Source organism: Pan troglodytes, chromosome 4 (assembly GCF_028858775.2).
Source record: "Pan troglodytes isolate AG18354 chromosome 4, NHGRI_mPanTro3-v2.0_pri, whole genome shotgun sequence".
Classification (NCBI taxonomy): domain Eukaryota; kingdom Metazoa; phylum Chordata; class Mammalia; order Primates; family Hominidae; genus Pan; species Pan troglodytes.
This window is the reverse complement of record NC_072402.2, coordinates 59,471,112-59,487,753: the sequence shown is the minus strand read 5'-3', so window position 1 is coordinate 59,487,753 and position 16,642 is coordinate 59,471,112.

Below are 16,642 nucleotides of genomic sequence, written 5' to 3'. Positions count from 1 at the left end.
GAGAGCCGAGTTGTGCCATATGGCAGGAGGGGACACTGCATCTGGGAAGCCTCTGACAGCCTGGCAGCCTGTTTGTCCCTCCCTTGCTAACCCCCCAACCATTTTTGACATTGGATTGTATTTTGCTCTAAGGCAATGTGAGTTTGTGTGTTTTTCTGGGGAAACAGTTCATAGATAGCAGATACTCAAAAGGGTCAGTGATCCAAAAAAAAAAAAACCTAAAACTCACTCCCCTGCTTTCCTTCATACTGAAAGCAAGAAAAAATGGCATTAGAACTAAGACCCAATCTTAGACCAGTTTTCTATGTACAATAATAATGCTGCATAGGGTAACTTAATCTGCAAATGACATATATCAAAATGTTTGATAGTCAAATAACTAGCGGATTAAAAGATCTCTAAGTTTCACCCACAAGAAGTCTATTTTCCTTGCAGTGAAGTACTCATTCCAAATTCCAGTAAATCCTTTCAGCAAACATTAAGACTAAATAAAAGTAAACTATTATTGGATGAGAGTCAGATGCATTGTTAATTTAAATGATCAGTTTTGCAAATGCCAACTAAAACTCAAAGTATATTGGAAATAATATGAAGGACATATTATCTTTGTTCTATTTTTAAATATAGTTTACATTTAACCATTTTGTATAAACACAGAATAAAAGCAATTCAACTAATAAGCTCATAAATCCATGTAAATTGGGATTTTTAGAATCCAATTTCTTACAAGTACTAAGAGTAGTGAATCATTCATTTAGAATGCAATTATCTGTAAAAAATACATTTATAAATTCCATTCTAGCCATTAATTCCACAGCATACATATACACAGCCTCCAAATGTCTTTTTTTCCCCTAGTGTGAAGTAGAGAAAGTATTAGTCAAATATCTTTAGAAAGTAATTATGCCGTTGAATATTCAGATTAAAACTTAACTTCAGAATGATGGAAACAGAAACTCGCCACTTGGCAAATATTACAGTAATAACTGTCAAGAATACTAAAATTACCTTGCATATGATGAGAATACTTTCCCCTATAATTAAACACAAAAAATAAAATCACAACTTTTCACTGGCCAAAACTGGCAGAGACCACCTTAACCAAGTGATCAAAGTTAACATCACCATTAGTGAGACATGTTGACATACTGTGCCTCATGAGAAGGACACATCACTTCTGTGATATTTTTGCCCCACAAAATGCATAACCTTAATAGTGAGAAAATACTAGACAAACCCAAATTAAAAGACTTTCCACAAAATTGGCCAGTACTTTTCAAAAGTATCACAGTCATCAATAAAGAAAGAGTAAGAAACTGTCACAGATTAAAAGAAACAAGACATGCCAACCAAATGCATTGCGAGGTCCTGGATTGAATCCTGGACCACAAAAAAGAAGATATTGGTTAGATAACTGTAGAAATTTGAATTGATCCATATCTGCAGATTAGTTAATAGAGTAGTACTAATGCTGATTTCCTAGTTATGAATATTGTACTATGGCTATGTAAAATGTTAGGATTTGTGAACGCTGAGTGAAGGATATAATGGAATTATTTGTACCATTTTTGTAACTTTTTTCTAAGCCTGAAATTATTTCAAAATGAAAAATATTTAACATCATGTGGTCATTCTATTAAAAAGGACTTTGGTAAGACTGTTTGGGGAAAACAGAAACATCCTGTAAACATATTATCTTAATTTTTATCAAATATGGTTTAGGAACAATGTCCAATTCAAATATTTATGCGCCTGAGAGTAGCTTTACTATCTTTCAAATGTTTCCTCTTTGAGAATGGGTTTTGCAGGGAGGATGTGACAATGAGAAAGGCTGTGAGGAAGACTCCTGGACAAAGGCCAATAAGAAGGATTTTGAGGAAAGAAAGGCGACGGGAGCGAGGGGAGGTGGGACTAGTGGAGGAAGGGAGAGAAAGAATTTGGAAAAGCTTCCCTTAACTCTCAAAGTCGCCGGTGCTCTGAGAATCTGAGTAGGTCCCTATCAATGGGAAGCAAGAGGATATTCAAGCTTCCCAAATGCGATCTCTTTTTTTTTTTCAATTACACTTTCATTCTAAACATCAAGAATGTTAAATATCTCAAAAATATGCCATATACATGGGCTCGCTTCAGCGGCATATGCACTGAATGTGCAGTATACCGAGTACACTCCCTTCAATCCGCTCTCCCAACCTCCTCCTTCCCCGAGCTTCGTCAGACCCTTTTCAATGTATTTGCACGTGCACACATAGAGTCTGGCCCTGTGGATCTTTCCCCACAAATGAGATCTCATTATACTTATCATTTTTCAACTTGTTTTCTCTAATTCACTGTATTCAACTAATTTCCGAGCAGTGCAAACCGGAGAGCTCCCCATTCCCAGCGCCAACGGCAGGTTTGCGCGCCCCTCCGGCCCGCGGTTACTCCCCGCCCGGCTCCAGGCTGGTGCCGCGCCCTCAACCCGCTCGCGCCTGGCTACGCCCGCTCCCGCCCCTAGCTTCTGCGCGCCGCCCTGCAGCCCCTGCGCGCCTACTGGGCCAAAGGGACGGTTGGGAGTTTGCTCCAACTGTCCCTGGGGCACGCCTTCCCCGCCCAGCAGGGGTTGGGGAGCGCGAGCTGGGAGTGTGAGGGAAAGCGCCACGCCAGTGGGGGCTGATACAGCTCCAGCCTGTGCGGGGCAGGCGTTAGACTGCAGAAGGGGAGAGCTTAGGATAACCGCACTCAGGTGGCGCAAGGAAGTCAGCCACGAAGAAAAAGAAAGGGAAGGAAAAACATCGTCCCAGACTGATAAACTCTCTGCTCCCCGGTGTAACGTCGCTCAGTATAGCGAGCGCATGGATGGACGAATGAAGCCCTCTTGATGCAGACTATCCAAAAATTTAATTTACAAAGGGCTCCAAAAATTTAAATTGCAAAGGTTCCAGCAGTGTAAAAGCCTCAGTCAGAAGAGGGTCAATAAAGTAGCACATCACCTCTGGTTACATGGCTCATTACTTATTTTTTCGATTACAAGTGGTTCGTGTATATGCATATTTTTCTATTACTGCCTGATTTCTAAGTACAGTACAGGGTCTTTCCTTTAAAATTATTTCTCCATTCATACCCCAATTAACAAGGATAGAGGGAAAGGTTTGCCCAGCTTCACTGCATGAAAATCTGAAGATCACTTCCAACCACTTATTTCCTTTAAGGCATTTTTCCTTTCACTTCCTCCTTAGGGTCGTTCTTGCATAGGGTAACTGCCCAAATAAGGTAGTTCTCTACCATTTTAAGGCAATGCAAAGAAAATTTTAAAATGAAATTAATTCAAATCTGTATAAAACAATGGATGAAATCAGGCATATGAAAATGATCCCCTCTCAAAGAAAAGCTGGTTCATGAATGCTCTAGATCTGAAAATCTGTTTTCACTAGATATTCTTCCAGAACTTCAAATGCAACATAATCCAAAACAGAATTGAGAATCTTTCCTTATTCCCATTCTGCCCAGACCATCTATCTATTCCTCCCTCTGTGTGCCCTGTTGCCAGTATCACCATCTTCCTGGTGGAGCAGAGGCAAAGTCAGCTTTCCTTAACTCTTTCCCTTCCCCCATATGCCCAAATCCACCTATCAAATACATTTTCCCCTCTGCTGTGTTGATTACACCTGCCCTCTTCTTAAACAATAACGATAACCTGACAATCTCCATCTATTCCTTCTCCAGTCCGTTCATTTAACATATGTCTTTGCACCCAGCAAGTGTCATGCACTATGCAAAGAAGTAGAGATCCAATAATAAAGCCATAAAAGGCAATAAGCTTTATCTTAAGCTGATCATATTTCTCCCCTGCCCCAAGTCCCTTGAAAAGCCTTCTTTTTTTTTTCTTTTCTTTTTCTGAGACGGAGTCTTGCTCTGTCGCCCAGGCTGGAGTGCAGTGGTGCGATCTTGGCTCACGGCAAGCTCCGCCTCCCGGGTTCACGCCATTCTCCTGCCTCAGCCTCCAGAGTAGCTGGGATTACAGGCGCCCGCCACCACGCCCGGCTAATTTTTTGTATTTTTAGTAGAGACGGGGTTTCACCGAGTTAGCCAGGATGGTCTCGATCTCCTGACCTCGTGATCCGCCCGCCTCGGCCTCCCAAAGTGCTGGGATTACAGGCGTGAGCCACCGCGCCCGGCCTTTCAACACTTAGAATTAAGTTCGAAGTTTCTAATTCACATAAAACCCCTTTAGGACTTAACTTCTCTCTGCCTTTCTCTCATAATCTCCCACAACACCACCAACACCTCCTATCTTCAGATGTACTTGATACTAGCACTCTCTTGCCTTCAGGTCTTTGTTGAGGCTGCCTTACTTTTGGATTGTCTTTTTTCTTATCTCTTCCTGGCAAATTCTTATTCTCAAATTTCAGCCACCTTTTCCAAAGAGCCTTCTCAAATCAAATCGTGCTAGTTAGAATTTCTTCATCTTCCCTCTGTTCCCATACCATATTGTTTGTACTTCTAGTCTGCTTACTTCCAGATTTTGTGTGTGTGTTACATACATTCTCCAGTATATTGTAAGCTCCAAGAATACAAGAATCTTGTGTTTTTCATCTTGATTTCCTCTTCAGAGATCGGCTCAGTGCTTTGCGCATAGGAAGTTTTGCACTTGGTTGGTGATCAATAATTTGTTCAGTGAGCCAATTTGTAGATGAGATTAGAACATTTTCCAAATCATGAAAGTGGCAATATAGAATCACAAAAGAAAGACTTTCACATGCCACATTTGGAATGTGATAAACTCAGTTTTAAGAAATATGTGAGTTAAAAAGTATGCAGGTCCTAGGCCTGACACCTGCTAATTGTATAACTTGAAACATGTTATTCTACCCCTTGAAGTCTCAGGTTCCTCAACTGTAAAATAGGATAATTATTATCTACTGTACAGATTTATGATGAGGATCAAGAGAGAAAATACAAAGCTTCTAAAAGTATACATTTCTTTCTTTGAGAATGAAGTGGTGGAACTTAGATGACTAAGTAAAATGAGTATTTGGATAATAAATATGTCTTTATAAAGCACTTCCAGAAGACACTATCCTTAGGTCCAGAGCCATATACTAGGTACGTGGCACATAGTAGGTGGTCAATAAATATAATATGAGTGAATTCTAAACCTCCAACTCAGTTCCTTAACTAGTAATATACTAAATCAAGAGAAATCCATATGGCTAATCTAGTTAGATGGTTATGTCACCAGAGAATAAACATTTGCATTTAAATGTATTCCAATTCTGTGCCCACCAAGCAACCACTTGATTTATGACTTAAGGTTAAGTCTGGGAAGACTTGCTTCTGAAAGGGAAGGGTCCTGATTCTAGATAGCTACATACCTCCAATTGTAAGTGAATTGGATTCTGGCTTACCTACCAGACTCGAGCTTAGTTAATGTAAGTCAGTATCCAATGATTGCTATGTCTTGATAATAGTTCTGGAGAAGTAGATTTGAACCAGAGTGGTGAATTAAACAATGGGGTTCTCTCCGGACCAGATATTCTTGCTCTGCCATTAACTTGCAGTATAATTTTGGTCAAGTTACTCTTCCCCAGAAGTCTGGTTACTTATAAAATGAAGACATTAAACAGAGGAAGCTCTAATATTCTTTCTACCTCTGTATCATAGTTCACGAATTACCAACCAGAGTGACCTCAGCATGGAACTTCCCAACTGGGAAGCTATCTGGAATCACAGCCAATCAGCCTCTCAACATGTCTGATCATGGCAACACTAAAGTCCACAGAAAGAGTACCCACGAACACATAAGAAATTAGTTTTCTAGAGCTTAACATGCAGTGAAGCAGAGCAACACCAAGGGGCAATTTGGAGTTTTAAGCCCTAAAACCCGGGCTCCTTTCCAGAGGGTGAAATGTTGAAGAAACAGTTTAGATAAACTCATACACAAAAAAGTTGACTAATTTAAAGATCAATACTTGTCCTTTTTTAACTTATTTTATGATTGCTCTTATGCCTTCTTTTTCCAAGTTTTCCAGGGACTACTGATACTTTAGATATAAATCTTCTGCTTTTATAGTAAGCAAAAGCAAGGTTGCTTTTTGTCCCAGATCCCCTCAACCTGTAAAATGGCATGCTGCAAACCAATTCTGAGCCCAGATAAAGAGTCATCAAGATTTCACATTCTTAGCATGTCCAGCAAGACATGTAGGAACATGAGAGACCATGGAGGAGTGTCTTCCAAAACAAATGTTAGGGCTTCTGCCCCTAGTGAATTTTACTTTTAGTGATTTTTATCTCCTCTAAACTCAGAATGACATAAAATATGCGCCCTCTTGCCCCTTTGCTTCTTTGTAGCATAGAGCTGTGGGAAGAACACAGGCTTTAGAGTCAGAGAACCTGTTGGAATCCTGGCTTTTCCATCTACTAGCTGTGTGAACTTAGCCAAGTCATTAACACTCCCTTCCAGAGCCTCAGCTTCCTCATCTGCAAAATACTAATAATATCTATTTCATATGTTGCTGTGAAGACCAGATGGAAAAGAAATTGAGGCCAGGAGCGGTGGCTTACGCCTGTAATCTTAGCACTTTGGGAGGCCAAAGCCGGCAGATCACCTGAGGTCAGGAATTCGAAACCAGCCTGGCCAACATGGCAAAATCCCTTCTCTACTGAAAATACAAAAAGTAGCCAGGCGTGGTGGTACACACCTATAATCCCAGCTACTCGGGAGCCTGAGGCACAAGAATCACTTGAACCCAGGAGGTGGAGGTTGCAGTAAGCCGAGATTGCACCACTGCACTCCATCCTAGGTGAGAGCAAGGCTCCATCTCAAAAAAATAAAAAATAAAAAGAAATTGAGAGAAAACTTTGTAAAAGGCAAGAAGCAATCACTAAAAACTGGAAACAACCCATATCCACCAAAATGCCCTTCGTCTGTTGAATGAACAAGCAAACTATAGTAAATCCACACAATGGATTCAACAATACAAAAGAATGAACTATTCATACAAGCAACATCATGGATGTATTGGGAATGCAATATGCTCATTGAAAGAACCAGACTCAAAAGGCTACATATTATATGGTTCAACTTATAGGACAATCTGGAATAGACAAAACTAAGGGGACAGGAAATAGATAAGTGATTGCCAGGGAGGAGCTAACTACAAAGGAGCATAGGGAATTTTTTTAAATGATGGAACTGTTCTATATCTTGATTGTGGGGTGGTTATAGGACTGTAGGCATTACTCTACACTCATAAAACTATTCACTAAAAACGAGTAAATTTTACTCTATGTAAATTGTACCATTATTTTTAAATGGTTTTTTAAAAGGAAGAACCATATCAAAATTTGTTGTGTTTCTGCAACTTCTTACACTCTACACACATGTTCTGTATTCTGATTTTTATTTCAGTATTCAAGACCAATGAATGAAATATTTGGGTCAAGATAGAAGAAAACAACAGCTGAATTGCTGTAAGAATGCCCATGCTAACTTTGCCATATACACTGCTTACTGGTGCCATATTCCAGAACTACGTTGTAAAGCCCCAAGACACATAGACTATTTATAGAGCTCTATATGCAACCACAGAGGGCCATTGCCCCACGTGAGTACATCAGTGGATGATGTTCCCTCCATGTTTCAAGAGACTATTCTCTATGTAATTCTCTCCTTTTACCACATCAACACCCAAATTACACATTGTAGGGAGAAAATTCAATTCAACATACCATGATATAATCAGTTCCCACTTATGTGCTAATAGAGGAAAATTGCTTTAGATATTATATAGAAGCAATCCTGAAATCTCATTTAAGCAATAGTTTCATCCATGTCATCATTCTACCATCATTTGTCAGAATTCCAAATGCAATTGATATCTTTTGTATAATTTTGCTTTTACCTCCTCCCTTGTTCATCTTGTTCATTATTTTTTTGGATGCACCAAGAAACAATAAAACACTAGACAGGAGGCATCAAAAGAGAAGCAGATCTGTATATAGCCCACAATAGATAAACCCACAGGTACTTAAGAATTTACACTAGTAAGTAGACTTCCGAGCTTCAGCACTGCCCTGAACAGATGCCTTCATTTCCTCATGATTCTACAATTTCCCCTCAAGTCAAAAAAGTCAGTGCATGATGTTCTTTTAGTTATTTTTAAATGGGACACTGTTTAAAGAAAAACATACTCAAGAGATTCTCACAAGCCTGGGATTTTTAAATTTAGTGACCAAGGATGAATTTTCTCTCTTTAACTCTTCATATTGTCTTCGTATTCTATTATTGGATATTTGCTAAGTCACCACAATGTACTTAGTAATGTACCAAACATAAAAGCTTTATAATCTAACTTCTGACTTATCAACTCAGTGCAATTTATTATTGACTTTTTTGTTTTTATTTTTTACCTTTTATATTTATTTTCATTTAGACCCATCAGCAGGAGGCAGCTCAGTGCAATTTAATGGAGCAAGTGTAGGCCAGCTGAAGCCCTAACTTTTCCTATATGACTTTAGGCAAGTTTCCTCACCTGCAGGGATTAAATGGCCCATATAGTTATGAAGTTCTGAGACTAACTCTGTCATATGAGGGGTTCGTGAAAGAGGGATAGCCAAGGATTCCAACGTGAATCTCAAGAGTTAAAATAAGTCAGAGTTGAATAGTGGTCTTCAGATTTTCTAAGGTACAAAAGAGGCCACTATTACTTCATTATATTTTAGTCCTTTTATTTTATTTAGTCCTTTCTCAATCCTCATCAAATTGAATCTTTAAAGAAAAGATGCTAGACCATTTGGGGTTCCCATACACCAGTACACAATAATAGTGGCAGCTTCTATACAAGAAAGTGGTATCATTTCTTGCAAATAGTGTAGAAAGTATTTGTGTCAGTGTATCACTAATACGAAGAAATAAGGTTTTATAGGTAAATTGGAAATACTGTATTGTTCATATCTACAGGGAAAATATTTTGCTTTTTTGGTTGATTCCAGGTTTTTAACTCTGTTAAAAAATGATATAAGTAAATATGTACAGAGGCATATATGACATATATATATACACACACATATGTATAAACATCTGTTGCTGGTGTTAATATTACAATGAAAAGGGTGACTTTCAAGATACCTTAGGAATTAGCTCTGATTTTAAGAGATGACAGTTAATTTATTATTTAAATAAATTGGGCAATGCCTATAAATACAAATTTAAACTAAAACTCTGCTTCTTTTGGTGCTTATTAGTCACTTCTGCATCCATAACTAAAATACAAAATAAGAGTAAAGAGATTCATAGGGGTCAAAATGGCTTATTGGAGTTTAATATTAACATTTATTTTGCTCTCAAAGAATCTTTGCCTAATTAGTCTGTTTATGCTACTATAACAAAATACCATAAACAGGGTAGTTTATGAACAACAGAAATATCTTTCTCACAGTCTGGAGCCCAGAAAGCCCAAGATCAAGTTGCCAGCAGATTCAGGGTCTGGTGAGGACATTTCATGGTCTTAGATGGTGCCTTCTTGCTGCATCCTCACATGGTGGAAGTGACAAGGGGCCTCTTTTATAAGGGCACTAATCCCATTCATGAGGGTTCCACCCTCATGACCTAATCATCTCTCAGTGGTCCCACCTCCTAATACTATCACCTTGGGGGTTAGGATTTCAACATGTGAATTTTGGGAGAATCTAAACATTCAGAACATAGCGCTAATGTAACTTTTATTTCAATGCTACTAGAAATATAGTACAATTAAGAATTTTTGACTTATGTGAATGATTCTCTTCCCACACTCCAGTTTGTTAAAAGGAAAACTGAGACACAATGAAATTTTAAAGAGTTTATTTGAACAAATAACAATTAGTGATTGGGATAATCAATATCTCAAATTTCACCTTTGAAAAAGTAAAGGCAGTATTATTATAGAGTCCACTTATTAAAGACTTTCTTCACTAGCCCAATAGCCATTATGGGCTTATCATTTGTATTTTGTAGTTGTATTAGTTGCTTTTAAGATATCTTTCCATCATCTAAAATACTCAAAAGATTTGAAAAAGAGTCAACATATCTGTAAGCATTAATTCCATGGTATCAAAATCCAAAATTACCTCTACAGTTTATAACAATGCATCAATTACCAAAATAATACTTCATTAGACTACATGTAAAAGCTATACATATTCTAAAAGCAAAAACTCACAAACTAACAAAAATCATATCTTCCAAGTAAAGGATGCTTATGGTGGAGAGTGAAAAGTGATGATTAAAAAGGACCACCAGCTGGGTGCAGTGGCTCACCCCTGTAATCCCAGCACTTTGGGAGTCCAAGGCGGGTGGATCACGAGGTCAAGTGATCGAGACCATTCTGGCCAACAGGGTGAAACCCCATCTCTACTAAAAATACAAAAAGTAGCTGGGCATGGTGGCACACGCCTGTAGTCCCAGCTACTCGGGAGGCTGAGGCAGGAGAATCGCTTGAATCCGGGAGGCGAAGGTTGCAGTGAACCAAGATTGTGCCACTGCACTCCAACATGGCGACAGAGCTAGACTCCTTCTCAAAAAATAAATAAATAAATAAAAGGACCACCATAAAATAAAGAATTGGGAGTTTTAATTTATTGCAAGCTAGTATGAGTCAATAGGATGATGTTGATAAAACTACCATAAACATTTTAGACTTTATTAATAGAAATGTAATGTCCCCAAAAGAGAAATGATTTTTCTTCCTTTGTACTGGACAGACCCTAACTGTAGATATTACACTTGAGTATAATACTTTATAATGGATATTGAGAATCTCATCCAGAGAAACCTCACAAGTATATTAAAGTATCTAAAGGTCATGTCAGAAAAAAAAATTACATTAACTAGGAAAAAATCATATTAACTAGAAAGCAAATCTCTCATCCAAGTACTAACCAGGCCCAACCCTGCTTAGCTTCTGAGATCAGATGAGATTGGGCACATTCAGGGTGGTATGGCTGTAGACTAGGAAGCAAATCTGAAGAAAATAAACCCAAGTCTGACTTCTGGGCAACCAAACCTGTAACACCATCCATCTGCACTTCTTCCTCTGCAATAGAGAAGATATCCCTCCTCCTAAGGTTAATTTCTCCAAGAACTTTACCATTTTCTCATGGCCCATGCTGTAGTAGTACCCTCCATCTCTCCTCATCTGCAAGCTCTCCCTCTTTGTTGGATTCTTCCAATAAGCATTTAAATGTTTTCAAATCTCCAACTATTGTTCCAGGCTATCCTTTCCACAGCTAAGATTCTCAAAAGATTTGTCTACATGCACAATCTCAATTTCCTAACTTTAGCTCATCCTCAATCTATTCACCATCATTTCCCCATTGCTACCTTCAAAAGGTCTCATTTTTCATCTTACTTGATGAAAAAGGAATATTGCTCAGGAGAGAAATGATTTTTCTTCCTTTGTACTAGACAGACCCTATCTGTACATATCACAATTGAGTGTCATACTTCATAATGGATATCAAGAATCTCGTCCAGAGAAACATCACAAGTATATTAAAGGAATTCATCATCTTCCTTGATGAAAAGGAATATTGCTTCCTCCAAAGGAGGAATTCACCACTTCTTCCTGCTTAAAATTTTTTCTATTTTTTAAATCAACACTACACATTCCCAGTTTTCCTCCTTCTCAGTAATCATTACTGGTTTATCCTTCTTGCTAGGCTTTGGAAATGTTTAAGTTTTAAATGGTATGCTGGTAAAACAGCTTTGGGGCACCAGGTTAGGCGGGAGGAGGAAGACCTGATTTGAAGCAATTGACAATTTCTGTGGTGTAAATACTCCTACCATAGCTGATTTCAAGCTCCCAACATTATATCACTGAACAGAGTCGGGAAGAGAAGAGCCGAATTGGCTCGTGGAACGGTACAAACCAGCTCCAGCTCAACACTAGAGGGCTTTTTTTTTTTTTTTTTTTTTGAGACGGAGTCTCGCTCTGTCGCCCAGGCTAGAGTGCAGTGGCGCGATCTCGGCTCACTGCAAGCTCCACCTCCCGGGTTCACAGTATTCTCCTGCTTCAGCCTCCCGAGTAGCTGGGACTACAGGCGCCCACCACCGCGCCCGGCTAATTTTTTGTATTTTTAGTACAGAGGGGATTTCACCGTGTTAGCCAGGATGGTCTCGATCTCCTGACCTTGTGATCTGCCCGCCTCGGCCTCCCAAAATGCTGGGATTACAGGCGTGAGCCACCGCGCCCGGCCAGAGGGCTTCTTCTAACACTGTACTCCATAAGCAGTCTCGACCTGGTGCATAGTGTCTGTGATCCATACCTAATCCAGACCAGTAGGCTTCCCAGGCATCTCAAACTTCTATTCACACTGAACCTTCCTCCCAAATCTTGGCCTCTAATGTCATCCAAGCTGGAGTACAGTGGTGTAATCATAACTAACTACAGCCTCGACCTCTTAGGCTCAAGCAATTCTCCAGCCTCTACCTCCTAAAGTGCTGGGATTACAGGCTTGAGCCACTGCATCTGGCCATAAAGCTTTCTTAAGAGCACATAGTACAATACCAGACACGTGGTATGTGCTTAGTAATCTATGATTATCATGGGGGCCGCTTCCACTATAATTTGTATGCCCTAGAGCATAACTGCCCAATAGAAGTATAATGCAAGCCACGTAAGTAATCTTTCAAACTTTCTAGTAGCCACAGTAAGAAAATTTAAAATAAATAGGTAAAATTAATTTAAATAATATATTTAATTTAATGTAACATATATGAAATATTATAATTTCCACATGTAATCAATATAAAAAATATTGAGATATTTTATGATTATTTGGCATTAGGTCTTTAAAATCCTTTATGTGTTCTACATTTATAGCAAATCCCGATTTGTACTAATCTGCATCTCAAGTGCTCAATAGCCACATGTAACTAGTGGCTACCTAAGACAATGTAGCCCTAGAGAGTTCTAGGAGCTCTTCCCCTCCTCTTCCCAAGGTTGTTTAATCTGACCCATGCTGACTTCCTATACCAGTTGTTCATCCATTGGGTACTATTTCAAGCACTAGAATTTATTGTTTAGTCCCATTTTTAATTCAATATAGTGGATAATTTTCTTATAAGATTGGTTAAAAGAACCAATTATCAAAGGAGATTGTTAAACCTCTTGGAGATATATAAAAATTCCATAATTTACATATGATGATCTAAGTATGGTGTTGCAAAACAGAATAAATAGGAAATTATATGTATTTCATTTCTAATCAAATTTTTAATGCCCCATTTCAAAATTTAAAGGCTAGCAGTTTGTCTTCTGCTTTGAACACAACCAGGCAGAAATCAGAGTAAACATGCTCATGACAGTCAAACTTAAACATCGTCATTAACACACCTGATCTTTAGGTACTTGGCCCAACCTTCTCCAATAAAGATGCATTTGCACTAAATTAAAACGAACACTTTCTTTCCTGAAGGTGGCACTGTGAACATGGAAAGTAATTAGCTCTCTTCACATTATCCAGGATTGTGGGCCTATTTTATCAGATTGAAAAAAAAAAATGCAAAATAGGCCAAGCACGGTGGCTCACATCTGTAATCCCAGCACTTTGAGAGGCCAAGGCAGGAGGATGTTTTGAAGCCAGGAGTCAAGACTAGCCTGGGCAACAGAGTGGGACATCATGTCTACGAAAAATTTAAATAAAAAAATTAGCCAGGTGCAGTGGTACATGCCTGTAGTCCCAGCTACTTGGGAGGCTGAGGTGAGAGGATCATGACCCTGTCTCAAAAAAAAGAAAAAAACAAATTATATACATCTCAGTTATTCTGATGTCCTTGATAATTTAAATTGCTATTTTCCTTTCATTTTGATTATTCTTCCTTCCTTTTTGAGATCAAATGTATTGTCTATACTAACTGGGCCCATTGACTTTTTGAGTGAGTTTTTATATTAAGATGTTGTTTTCTTTTTTTAAAAAAAAAACCTAACAGCTAAAATTTATTGAATGCTGTTTTCAACCACAATACTAAGCACTTTAAATACTTTATAGCATTTTTGTACTTCAGTGGCAAAATGAAGGCAGGAACTATTTTAAAAGAGTAGTTAATTCCCACAACTCCAACTGACATGATTTCGCTAGGAAAATTTAGAGTTTATAAACTTGTTTCTCTGCTTTTCTTCTGGGACAGCATATAGGGAGACAAGATATGATGGTTGTCTTTATTAACTAGAGACTTGACTAAGAGCTTTTATTTTGTTACCTGCTACAAAAAAAAAGAAGAAGAAGAAGAAGAAAAAGAAGAAAAGGAAAAGAAAGAAAGAAATGAAGATCTAATTGGGACATTTTCTGTTTTTTTGTTAACAAACACATACCACCAACCCTCACCAGAATCAGATCTAGTTTAGGAAGGCACAAGCCAACTAAAATATTTTGTCATCAACTGTGGGAAGTTATGACTCAAACAACCTAAAAGTTTGCAGTGACCTTACTGCTCAATAGGCTAAAATCTTAAACATCCCTCAAAGGTTGAGCCCGCATAATTTGAATACATGAATTTGGTGTGTGCCAAAAGTGTGCTATCATTCTCAACTTTCCTATAGAGATTCTACAACTTTATCGCCTAAATGTTGAGTAAAAAGCAAAACAAAACAAAATAGAAAACTTGAATCGCATCACTATTATGGAAAACTTACCCATCAGCTTCACCGCCAAATTGTCAGCTCATCATATTTAAATGAAACACTTCCAACTGTGCTTACCCAGTAAGCAAACATACCTGTGTAAATACAGAAGCATTTAGCTAACATTTCATACAGTTCAACTTAGCCAGTGGGACATAATTTCAACACAATTATGTTTACATTTTAGTAATAGGATACACAAGGACCTGATTTACTAGAGTAAGACAGTGAGGAAAAGCCCTTAAATTCTTCTTTATAAGAAGAAGAAACAAACAGTAGCATACTAGTAAAATGGATAGAATCACATGGCTGGTAATCCCTTTAGAAGTTTACAAAAATGAGCATAGTGACTATAGGCAGGACTAAACTATCCCGGTCTGCTCTCTCCTCTTTTGAAATGTCGTGATTATATTCAACTTTAGTTCAGAAAACATTTTTTCTTTAAACAGCACACACGACTGGGGAAATAGATCAATTAGATAACTTCCTCTGGGAGCTCTCAGGCTAGATGGGAAGAGGAGACATACACAATAATGACCCTAACACTGACACACTGTGAGAGCGATATCATGAAAACACAAGGTCCTACAGGATATTCTTTCTATGTAAATAAACATAAATGTAGCCATTCTTAAGCTTTCTCTTCTTAGGGTTAAATAATTTCAATTCCTATTTCCCAATGCTTTGTTTACTGTACACCTCTGAATCCTCAGGTTTCAATATTTATCTTAGATTATAGAACTCAAAACTGTACCACCATTATAAATGCCCAAAGGCTGAATTTGGGAAGAAATGCTTTACTTCCTTTAGTTTCCTCGCATTTTCTTCACTTTTGAAATAATTGTAGGGAAAGTTAATGATCCAGTGCATATTTGTTGAATATCCAACCACGAGGTATTGGTTAAATAAATTACTCCACGTCTATATAATGAAATCAAGTCATTAAAATATTTCAGAAATAAAAATCATAAAAGAATCATAAATACTATTAATTAGAAGAAAAAGGAGGCACATATCAGGTTATAATTCTTATTTTAAGTACATATTTGTCTGTATATATATATATATATGTATATATATGCAAAGGAGCCTGGATGCTCCCATTAAGTGGGAGAAATATGGGTGTTTTATGTACACTTTTGCTTGCAGTTATTCATTTTGTAGCAAGAAAAACAATAAGATGTTTCACTTGTAATATAATTATCAAAATTAAAGCAAATTTTAGAATCTCAGTTTATTAGCATAAGAGATTTTATCTAAGAAATGAAGTATAAATTGTGTGTATGAGAGTATTCTTATATTCTTAGGACTTTTTTTTTTTTTTTTTTTTGAGATGGAGTTTCACTCTTCTTTCCCAGGCTGGAGTGCAATGGTGCAATCTTGGCTTGCTGCAACTTCCGCCTCCCGGGTTCCAGCGATTCTCCTGCCTCAGCCTCCTGAGTAGCTGGGACTACAGGTGCGTGCCACCATGCCCAGCTAATTTTTGTATTTTTTAGTAGAGACGGGGTTTCACTATGTTGGCCAGGCTGGTCACAAACTCCTGACCCCGTGATCTGCCTGCCTCAGCCTCCCAAAGTGCTGGGATTATAGGCGTTAGCCGCCGCACTGGGCCCATTTTTAGGATTTTTAAGCTAATTTTAGAAAAAACAAAATGTACCTGCTACATCATAGGCTACTCGTCACAAAAATCAGAACCTAGTCTATGGAGTAAGAAGGACGGGCTGTCTCCTGAATGGTGTGATTGGAGATTTGCCAGTCCTTTGGATTCTACAGACCCTTTTGGTTTTTAAGATTTCTCTTTTAACATGGACATTTTCTTGGCTGGGTCCCATTTTTAAGTGTTATTTATTGGCATCTTAGCAGAAATTAGGTAAAAGCAAGAATCAAATAATGATAAACCCTGGGTATTATGGAGTGGAGGAGAGGTAGAGAGAGTAACAAATACGAGGAGGGTTTCGAGGGCCAAAAACAAGCTGCTCAAAACTTTACCGAGGCAGAAGGAA